Below are 10,829 nucleotides of genomic sequence, written 5' to 3' on the forward strand. Positions count from 1 at the left end.
TTTTGGAGTACATAGACTTCAATTCTATGACCACTCATGAATTAGAGGCCTCTGAAACAAAATGTTACATTCTGATTTCTCAAACTACCTCAATCTGAGGCTGGTGGGACAAAACAGTAAGGTATGCAAATATTTCATATATAAGCATATATACGCATGTATTTTAAAATATAAGTCTGTGGATTACATGATTAATTCTAGGGGTCTAAGTCTTCTCCAGTTATGAAAGCGTAAGACACAGTTTAACAGGTCTCCCTGACATCACAGTCACATACTACTTCAAAACATTGAATACAACACATTGCAAACACACCAAAACATACTCAAGTCTTGCAGTGCTCACACAGTATTATATATATAATGGGAAGACTCTAGACTGGTGTTTCTGTAGAGAAAAAGGAGCTGCAAAAGCTGCACCTGGCAAAAGCAACCTTGTGGACTGCATTTGCAGGGCTTCTCATATTTGTTGATGTTTGATCAGTGTGCATTTTATTTTTAAGCTCCGATATTCTGGATGGATCATTTGTTTTCAAACCACTGAGCTGAGTTAAATTCTGCTCTAATTATGCTCCTCCCCCAAGGAATCAATGCAGTCCATTAAATTTAATCTTCTATCATGTCTGATTAATCATAAGGCAAATCCTACCATTTACAAAAGATCAAGCAGAACTCAAAGTTATGTTTGAGACTGTAGCAAGTGCTGGCTCTTTCCAAGAGCATCCCAGCAAACAGGGCAGATGGAGAGCACAAGAGCTCTTGCACATCAACAAGGGCATATATCCTTCCGATGCAAGTTACTTAAACTCAGTAAACTTAATTTTAGGATCAGAATTTACACACATTGTGCCTATTTGTAGATTACAATGTTGCTCTGCTCATACAAGGCCCTTACCTCTGAGGTACATCCCTGCTAGTTCTAAGTGTACAGAGGCTTCTTCTAAATCTTAATACCTTGCATAATTTTCACCTTTAGGAAAAAAAATCTAAGTATTAGACACAATGCAGAGACTTTACCTCAAAAGATAATTCAATCAGGCATGCTACACAGAGGATACTATGCAATCTATTTGCAGTATCTCTGTAACTGCAGCTGCAAGTGTACGATCCCCTCCCAACACAAAGGCAAAGATTTAGAAACTAAAAATGGAAGCCTGCTCTAGAAGAAAGGGTTCTATATACAGGATTTTTTTTCCACCTTGATTCTGGGTTTTATCCAAAAGAGAAAGATCAGTCCCTCATTTCTTATTTATCACAATCCTGCAGGAACAGGATCCCTTGTGGCATGCGGGTATACTCTTCAAGCACAAAGAGGAAATAGTCCAGAGAATTTCATTCATCTCAGTATCTTTAGCTGACTAAAAGTCAGGCATCTAATCTAAACTAGACATCTAGGCTGCCTCAACAGAGAGAGAAGCATCTCCAGACAGTGATTCATCTCACCCTAGAAGTAATATTTCAGTTAGGGGGAGGGGGACCTGCACAGGTACCTGGAGAATACGGTCACTCTCCCCTGACCAGAAAAGGGGCCTTCCTGACGAGCATTCACAAACTTTTAAACAGCAAGTCACAGAATTTTAAACAGCTGAAGTCACAGAATTTAAACAGCTGAAGTCACCAATTCTGGTAGGTTCCTACCTTCTGGTAGGTTCCTTTTCCACACCGCATTCAGTAACCTGTAGCCTGAACTGATTATTTTTCCTCCAATGAACTCATTTCATATAAAGAACAGGAATTTTATTTCCTGTCACAGAGAGCAATTATGGGAACATTTTTGTCTCCTACAAATAAGTATTTGACATGCTTACCCATTTAGCAAAAGAGAGATTATCTCCAAATATCACCTTCCCATCCTGAAACACTGTTACTAAAACTGCTGCTAAGGTCTGTAGTAATTAACAAATGCCTGTACCTGCTGAGGGACTGGTTACACAAATGATCACAAATACAGACAGCAAACAGAAGGAGTGTTCTTAAGGATGTTTAAATAAATCCATGAGCATTGGGTAAAACTTGACCTCTCAGAAGAAAACCAATGGAATATAAAGCTTTACACCACAGGTCACAGTTCAACATTGGCACAGCTCAATAGCAACTGGAAGGCGTTGCCAAACTGAAGCTTTCATTTTCACCTACAGAAGCATGCTGATTCCACAGTGTAGAATTAGTCTTTTACAATAGCATCCGATAACAGCTTGATAGTTCAGTCTCTTAAAAACAATCTAAGCACCAAGAAACTCCATCATCTAAGAGGACTTGATGCAGCAAAGACTCTGATGTCCCCTAAGGAGGCGGACATTGTGTTTGAGACACATCACTGGTAAAAGATGGAACTTTCAGCTTGTGCTGCTGCTATTGCTGAAAATTCTGTCTTTCAGCCCTATGAAGGTGACATGTTTCACAAGCACAGTGTTCAGATTTAACAAAATATGGAAAAAGAAACAAAAGAATTAATTTTTAAACACGTAGATAATGTTTCCAAGGGATCCTTGAAGATCAAAGGCAGAAGTCAGCTGGACCAGTTGTGCAGCACACTCAGTACAGGCTTCAAAGCTCAGAAAGCCAGAAGCCGCACAACTGGAACTTAAATTTGATTTATTCAGCAGCATTGGACTGGGAGGGGCACAGCAGCTTCTCGGTATTTCACAATGGGGACTCTTCTTTATTCATCCTGCCTAATTATATACCAACACTGGAAAATTACATTACAAGGGCTCTAACTTCTCTAAATAATTGTCACTCAAAGACATTCTGCAATGCTTTGTGATGTCTTCCAAAGTATGCTATTTGATGACTGGAAACAGAGTTTCACGTCAGAACAATTCTTCAGCTTTGTGTTATAAAAGCAGCTGCAACACCTGTTGGCCTAAGACATCTTATGTGTGTTTCATTTATCTTTTTGGATCAGCCACTGGAAACCTGGCCCTGATATTAAAACTGAGATTATGAAAACTGGCCAGAGTTAAGAGCATTTGTGTTTGGCTTGGTTGGAGTTAACAGAATGTTTTGTCTAAGAAACTAGATGAATGTTACATTTTAGGTCTCAAACGCTTGGGTCTTATCTTGCAGTTTAACACTTGAACAGAACTAATGCAGACTCAGTACACTGCTGGGAACATTGGGGACCAGGCTTCCAGAGCCGGCCACATGATGCTCATGATTCACTGATCAGATAGGAGAAGAGCAGGAGGTTGGGTGCGTTCAAGCATCTGAGAAAACATGGGATTGAAGAATGGACACAGGCAGCCACTGAGGTCCAAAAGTCTATTAGCAATACAGCAATTAAATGAATTAACTAAGAAGTTTCAAGCTTTACATGTTAGAGAGAGACTCCGACCTAGCCAAATTTTCAAGGTTATCCATCATTAGATATTCTGACTTCCAGTACGAATGGAGGAATGAACGCAGAACAAGGACCTTGAAATCTCACCTGTATGTCTGAATGCTCTCATTTTTCAAGATCAGCGCTTTATATTGGAAAGCATCAGGCAAGAATTTAAAGAACAGAAGAGTCGACCACCCTCAATCTACCAAATCAATTAAAGAGACCTTCCTCAGAATTACATCTAATAGGCCTTGCCAGGCCTAACTGGTTCTAGTTACACAGTCACTCGCTCTAACATTTCTGTGGTAGCAAATAGTAGATTATATCTAGACGTACACTAGTATATACAGCAACTACTCTGTCAAGGCTGCTTTGAAACGTGCTTTCAAAAGAAAGGAGAAGTAAAAATCCTGCACTTACTCTTGCTTGAAATACTATCTTTCTGAGATGCTATTCCAGATTTGAAGGTGAAAAAAGAGCATGTCTGAAAAGTTTTGTGGACAAAACATAAGCATGGCCAGTTGCCTTTTTTCTAGTACTCATTAGCTATTCAGTTATCGACTCCTCCAAAACAATACTGCACAGGTGAACACTGTTAACATTGCTGACAGAGACAGCAGGATATATTTGTGTGTATATATATGTTTGTGTATACGCATGCACACACTTTTTTAAATAAGCCTCGACTTCTTTTAGAGTAAGATTTCCAGGTCCTAATTATTGCCTCAAATGTCAAAATAAGCAAGCATATAATGTTCTTACCCAAGTTGATATTCTCATTTTTCCCTCATGAAATCATCCTTTAAATAAAACCTTTTCATCACATTCTCCACAGCACACCTGTTCAATTCTCCTTGGTCCCCATGACACACAATGATGCTCCAGCAATACACTGGGGATGATGTGACAATATATTGGCATAGGTCTTTGAAAGAAAAAACAAAGTTGGGTAAGTACGCCTTCTGTTTACTTGAATGGGAAGATTAGCTCAGTACTAGATCTTCTGGCTGTGCTGACTAATTGTGGTTTGCTCATCTGTGCAGATTTGCTAAGAAAGTTCCTAGTATGCACTATATATTGGAACTGCTTAACACCAAACATCAACTGAGATTATTCCAATATGCTGTTTGATCCCATACGATCTCACACAAACTAAACTCCTAGTGACTTCAAGTGACTTCAAATGGAAGTTTACCTCAATTGCACATTTCTGGCCAACGCTTGTGCTCAAGCACAATTGTAAAACATGGTAAAAATGAAGTTGCAAAAGGCATAGGCTGAAAGGAAGACAATTCTATCAACCTTTATTTGTTAACTTCTTTTTTGCAAAAGATAAAAGTGGTTCCACAGATAAGAGAGGGAAACAATAATCAAACCTGCAGACTAAAATATTTTACGTACCCACACCTTTTTGAAGATAACTTACCAATAGCCATTTCAGCCATTGCCTTCTCCTTGTAATATTCCCTGGTTTAATTATTGATAATAGAAAACTTCTGAGTGCCCTGCATTAGGGAAATCACACCAAAATGCAACTGCTTTATGGTCAGTTTTCCATTTCTATCATCTCTCTGAGCATCTGTGCACAATGTTAGTGATTACGAGTTGTACCATTCATTCCCCAGCAGGAGAAACAGTGCCAGAAATTCTGCTGTGTGTTTTGCTTGGCAAAAAATAGAAGTCCCTCCGGAAAAAGAAAAGGGAAGGAAAGTGGAAAGAAAAGAAGGCACCTGAGTCCATTACATTTTTTTGCCCTTGTTCAGAACAGATTTCCAAGTCCAAGCAGCTGAGAACAAGTCCTATACAGTCCTAACTTTAAGACAGAACAATAGGAGAGTTTAACTGTGGCCATACACTGTGTTATGGCATAACTATAACAAGCTGATAGACAACATTTCTGGTTAATTTTATTTTTTTCCCCAATCTTCAAAATACTTGAGCATTTGGAGTAGAAATCAAAGAACATATGTTTTTATATCAGACAAAGTTTTGGAAAGATTTGAAGATTAATTTTAAATTTTTGTCAGAGAATTTCAAACAAATAAAACATTTTTGGACCACAGTGCCTAGCAATGAAACTACCTAGCAACAGATAACGGAAAAAATACCTTCTTTTTTAAAATCAAAGTGAGGCAGTGATCATGTAACAGTTACTTATGCTACTTTTCATATTAATTGTAAAGATCTTTCTGTAAAAAGTCTGTAATTTCTTCTATTTTGTTAGAGTCCAAATTTTCAGAAGATTTTGTGGAAAGAAAATTTTCAGAGACACTATACCATCATTTGTGGGTTTACAAGTATCCTCTACTGCCTTCCTAAAGCCAATCACATTCCTTCAATTTAAAAATGCAGTAAGATCCCTATGGTGACAGGTGTAGCATACCGCGATAGAGCCGATTCTTCCTTTATTTCATACAAAAGAATTTCCAATAGAAATTAAAGCTCCCTGTGTGTAGCTCTTTGATGAAATACCCCACCAATGAACATACTTCTTCCAGCCAGCAACAATTTTAGATTACCTTAGTGTATTATCTTTCTTAAAGGTTTTTGTTTGCTTGTTTTTATGCTTCCATTCAAACACATGGCATCAATGGGACAACAGATTTCAAACCTGCACACCTTTGATAACCTAGTCTGTCCTCACAGGATCTTTGCAGTAAAAAATTAATCCGTTAAAAACTCTGTTCAATGGAGTCCACCTCTGCTGCTGTAGAAGGAGAATAAAACCACCAAGGAGTGTCAGGCCAGCATGGCCAGGCAGCAAATCCCACAGGTATGAGGATGCATAGGGAACCATGGCTGCCCTGACTTGTACTTGGTTTCAAAGGAGCATTCACACAGCTTCAAAACAGGGCAACTGAAATGACAGCGTAAAGACACAATCGACTTCTGGCCTTCCCACAGGAAAAGCCTGGCCAGCCTAAAGAATCAGAAGACTCCATGTTTAGTCTTTTTAATTAGCTGTTTTTCCTCAGTGCCCTTTTAATTATTTTTACATGGCACCCACTAGGGAGGCTGTATGGAATCCATTTTTCTTTAGGGAAGAGAGATCCTGGGGCCCCTGGCAGCATCCCTCTAGTTTGCTTTCTCTGAGACTGGTCTCTTTACTGGTAGAATCAGGCAGGACCATGGGAGTTAATAAGCAGTTGGCCAGATGGTGCCTGTCCAAAGGTGTTGGCTTTGTAGACAACTGGAACTTCTCTTTGGGAATAAGTCAGTGATACAGGAGAGCCAGGCTGCATTTCAATCAAGCACAAGCAGACAAACTATTAGCAGAGATAATCACCTTTGCTCTCCCCAGCCCTCCTTCCCCCCCCCCCCCCCCCCCCTCGAAACAAAGGATCCTCAGGGCTAAAAAGAACATTTTTCCAAACACTACAAGCAGAAAGCTAAGCGTTATTTATTCAGATGCTATCAGCACTTACACCCCCACTGCTGAGTTAATACCTATGTAATAACAAAATGGCATGCAACAATAAAAGCTTTTGATACCATAACTTAAAGACACACGCTATTAGTCTTGTGTTAATGAGGCCACTCTTGTGGCCTTGTGACCATTATCGTAAGACACTTCAAGTGCTGATGATGCAGCCTTGGACCACAGCAGCAACTATGTTACTACTGTCTCAACTAACTTCATGTTCATGTTCCAATATGGAAAACGTTCCAGTGCAGCTCAGGCTTGAAGGAGGGATCTACCGACACATCCAAACATACAGTGTCACTGAGTCTAATTTAACATCAGAAAAACATCTACATGGCTACAAAAGAACATTTCTGCCAACAGAGTATTAAGTAAATAGGATAAGACCGAAGATTTTTTCCTCAGAGAAAAATGACAGTTAAGATAGTAACCAGGAGTCTGAATTTGTTTTCCTTTTTCACCACAGACATCACACTACCACAAACTAGTCACTTCCTCTATGGCCCTTGCTCTACCTCTCTAAAAGGCATAACACAGGTTATCTTAGTGTGGTGCCGTTGGGCTACAGACCTTAAGGATCCTCAGGAGTAACAATTATTGGAGCTACCAAGAGCTATCAACACTAGTGTGGTGACACAGAGTCAAAATAAGGACTTGCGTGAACTGTCTTTACCCATTCCTTGAAACAATCTGGAACCAATTTGTTATTCCAGAAAGTTCCCTCTGCCTGTAAACACATGCCTTCTTTCAGAAAGCTCCCTTTTTAGGCAACGCTAGGATCTCTTCCAGCTATCCCACTAACACCACTCCACAAAAGGTGTTTGCACTTGAAGAGATGATGGGTGAGTTCCCTCAGAGCTGCAGCCATGGAATCCCACAGTACATAAGGCCCTTCCCTCCATCCCATAGCACAACCATGTAAGCCTGCTATACTTTTATTGTTGTTAAGAAAATAGATCAATTAAATAGTCCAGGGGTAGCATATTTGTTCCTCTCAAGTAGTGGGAAGTGATTAACTGCTCTTTACTATCTGAAAGGACTTCTGGAGTCGCAGGCTTCTGGGCGAGAGCGGGTTCTTTGAAAACAGACTGCTCTGACAGTATCGAGGCTGACACTGGAACGCAATGGCTCTGATGCATTCCAAATTCACATTGTTCCCTGCTGCACCATGTATTTAGGTTCCCACATGCAGATCTCAACTGCAGTGCACACATCCTTCCAGGAGAAGAAGAAAAAAGGAGGAAAAAAAGGCTCTCTCCTCAAGTAACTTGGCAAACAGCTTCATTCCACAGAGTCAGTGCAAGGACTGAACTCCAGATTATTTATAAATCCTAATTTAAAAGGAATCTTTTTTTTGTGCAGTACTAGGCTAATATGAATAGCCTTTTCAGAATCTTCACTGAGGAGTGCAAACTGAAAGCTGCTTTGTAGTCCCCACATCTATACTTCTTCAAAAGCATCTCTCTCGTCTAAGAAACTAGAGTGACGCTATTTTCAGTTCAAGCTGTCTTTACTTGAGTTTCTCATGCAAGATTCATACTAGGTAAACAATTAAACTATCAACATTGTGTTATGTCCAAAACTGCTATCAGCTAGAATAGAGTTAGAGAATGTTCCTGCACTGAATGCAGAAAACATTTTCTGCAATGTCAAGTAAATCCTCCATGCAGATGACCTATGAATAGCACCATTTGTGAAAAGCACAAAACCAGAAAACCCACTAGCACACGCTTTTCTATGCTTTCATGCCCTGACACTTCTCTCATCATATTATCCCCTTTTCCCATCTGTGTAATGCCAATCACAGCATAAAAATTCAACTGTAGATAGATCCTTGGAGTCCACATAACAGAAGTTTTGCATAACTGCATTAATTTCTAAGTTACAAATCTGTGATGTCTTCCTCCTTCCCAACTCTGACAAATGGACATGTCATATGTTCATTAATGCCATTCGCTCCATTTAAAAATCCCATATAGATTTATCTGCTGTCTTTCTGTTTGCAGTTATATCCCTAACACACTATGGGCCATGGCCTTTAAATAACAAAATTCAAGCACTAGGGGGAAGAAAAAAAAAAATCATACAGAGAAAAGTATTAGATAAAAGACCCTGCAGCAAGACTTGTGTTTCTCAGCTTCTCATCACCTGAAGTTTTCTTTTCCTAACAGCACTTGAGTAACTCCCCAACTTAAACAGCAGTACGGATGCAGACCATCAGGCTTGCATCTTCATGATGGCATGTAATGCCTCTGCTTTGTTTATTCACTCTGCCATACCATACATACAAACAGCACAACAACAGGATTAGTCTGCCCACCTTTGTCATCTTGTGCGTTATAGAATCATTGAATCACAGACTCATTCAGGTGGGAAGGGACCTTAAGAAGCCTCTAGTCCAACCACCCACTCTAAAGGTCAGCTAGAATCAGACCAGCTTACTTGGGGCTTTATCCAGTCGAGTCTTGAAAACCTCCAGGGATGGAGGCTCCACATCCTTTCCAAGCAACCTATTACACTTCCTGACTGTTCTCACAGGGAAACAGATTTTCCTCAGAGCTAGTCCATGCTGATCGTTCCCAATCACCACCTCCTACATCTGTGCAGAGATTTGCTCCAAGAGGACTCCCTCCATGCTTCTCCCACAGAGCGAAGAGAGGCTGATTAGCCTGCAGTTCCCTGTATTGCACTTTTAACCTTTTCTGAAGATTGGTACAATATTTGCCTTTCTCCAGCCATTGGGGCTCTTCCTCAATCTCCACGATAATTCAAAGATGACAGAGAGCAGTCTTGTATGGACATGAACCAGCTCTCTCGGCAGCCTTGGATGCAGCCCATTTTGTCCCATTGACTTACATGGGTCAAGTTCTCTCAAGCAATCCCTGACTTGGTCCTTCTCCCCTGATGGGACTCCTTGTTCTTCTTGAACCCTTTCATTAAGCACAGAGGCCTGTGAAGCCTCATGAGTGAAGACTGAGGCACAGGAGGCACAAGTACCTCAGCCTTACCTTGTGTCCCTTGCCACTAACTAATTCACCCACCCCACTCAGCAACAAGCCCACAATTTCATTGTTCAGCCTTTTCCTACTAAGTGAGTGAGCAGCAGTGTGGTGCTTAGTTGCCGGCCAGGGTTAAACCACGACACTTTTCCAGCAGATTTCTGAGAGGCTCAGCATGTGAGCCAGAGGCTTCCTCAAGTTGTCTAAACACTTTGTATGCTTCCTCATCATCAGATGATGATCTGTAACAAACTCCCATCATGATGTGCCCCATACTGGCCTATCCCTTTATCATGACCTACAAGCTCTCCACTTGCCTGTCCTCTGTCCCACAAAGAGTTTCATATATTCAAACCACTCCTTCACTTTGAAGGAAACCCCCTCAATCCTTGTCTTCCCATCTTTTCTGAAGGACCTGTATCTGTTCATTGCAGCACTTGTCATGCAAGCTGTCCCAGCACATTGAAGCGATTTCAAGAGTGTTGTAGCTGCGTGACCACACACAGAGTTCTAGTTCCTCTTTTCACCTTGCATAACCATTCCTGAGATCACTCTTGTAACTGTCATCCTGCATCATTTGCTTCTCAAGCCCTGTCCACGATTTCCCCACTGTTTACAACTGTCTTCACCAGGTTTCTCTGCCTGCTGGCAGAGATGCTCTTGGCCCGCTTAGTTGGTTGGATCTCATCCTTTCCCACCAGTCTTCGACCCTCAGAGGTTTCCACGACTGCAAAAGCCAAATCCCTCTCAAAGACCCCAGCTCCACAGCCAAATGTTGACTCGCAGGATCCATCAACTCCTCCCCAAGCCTTTCGCCTTCACAGGCAAAAACACATGGAGCCCCACACACTCCACCCTTGCCCCAGAGCCTTGTGGCCATTCTTGGTACGCTCAGTGTCTCCCTGGCAGTATCATTGGTGCTCAGATGGGTGAGCAGCAGGAGGTGACAGTCCAAAAGACAGACAAGCCTCAGCAGACTCTCCACAACATCCCGGGTCTAAGCACCTGGTAAGCAGCAAACACCCTAAGACTTCACGTCACTATGGTAGATGGGTGCCTCAATCCCACACATGAGATATTCTCC

The sequence above is a fragment of the Pygoscelis adeliae genome, unplaced genomic scaffold (genome assembly GCF_000699105.1).
Source record: "Pygoscelis adeliae isolate BGI_AS28 unplaced genomic scaffold, ASM69910v1 Scaffold186, whole genome shotgun sequence".
Taxonomy (NCBI): domain Eukaryota; kingdom Metazoa; phylum Chordata; class Aves; order Sphenisciformes; family Spheniscidae; genus Pygoscelis; species Pygoscelis adeliae.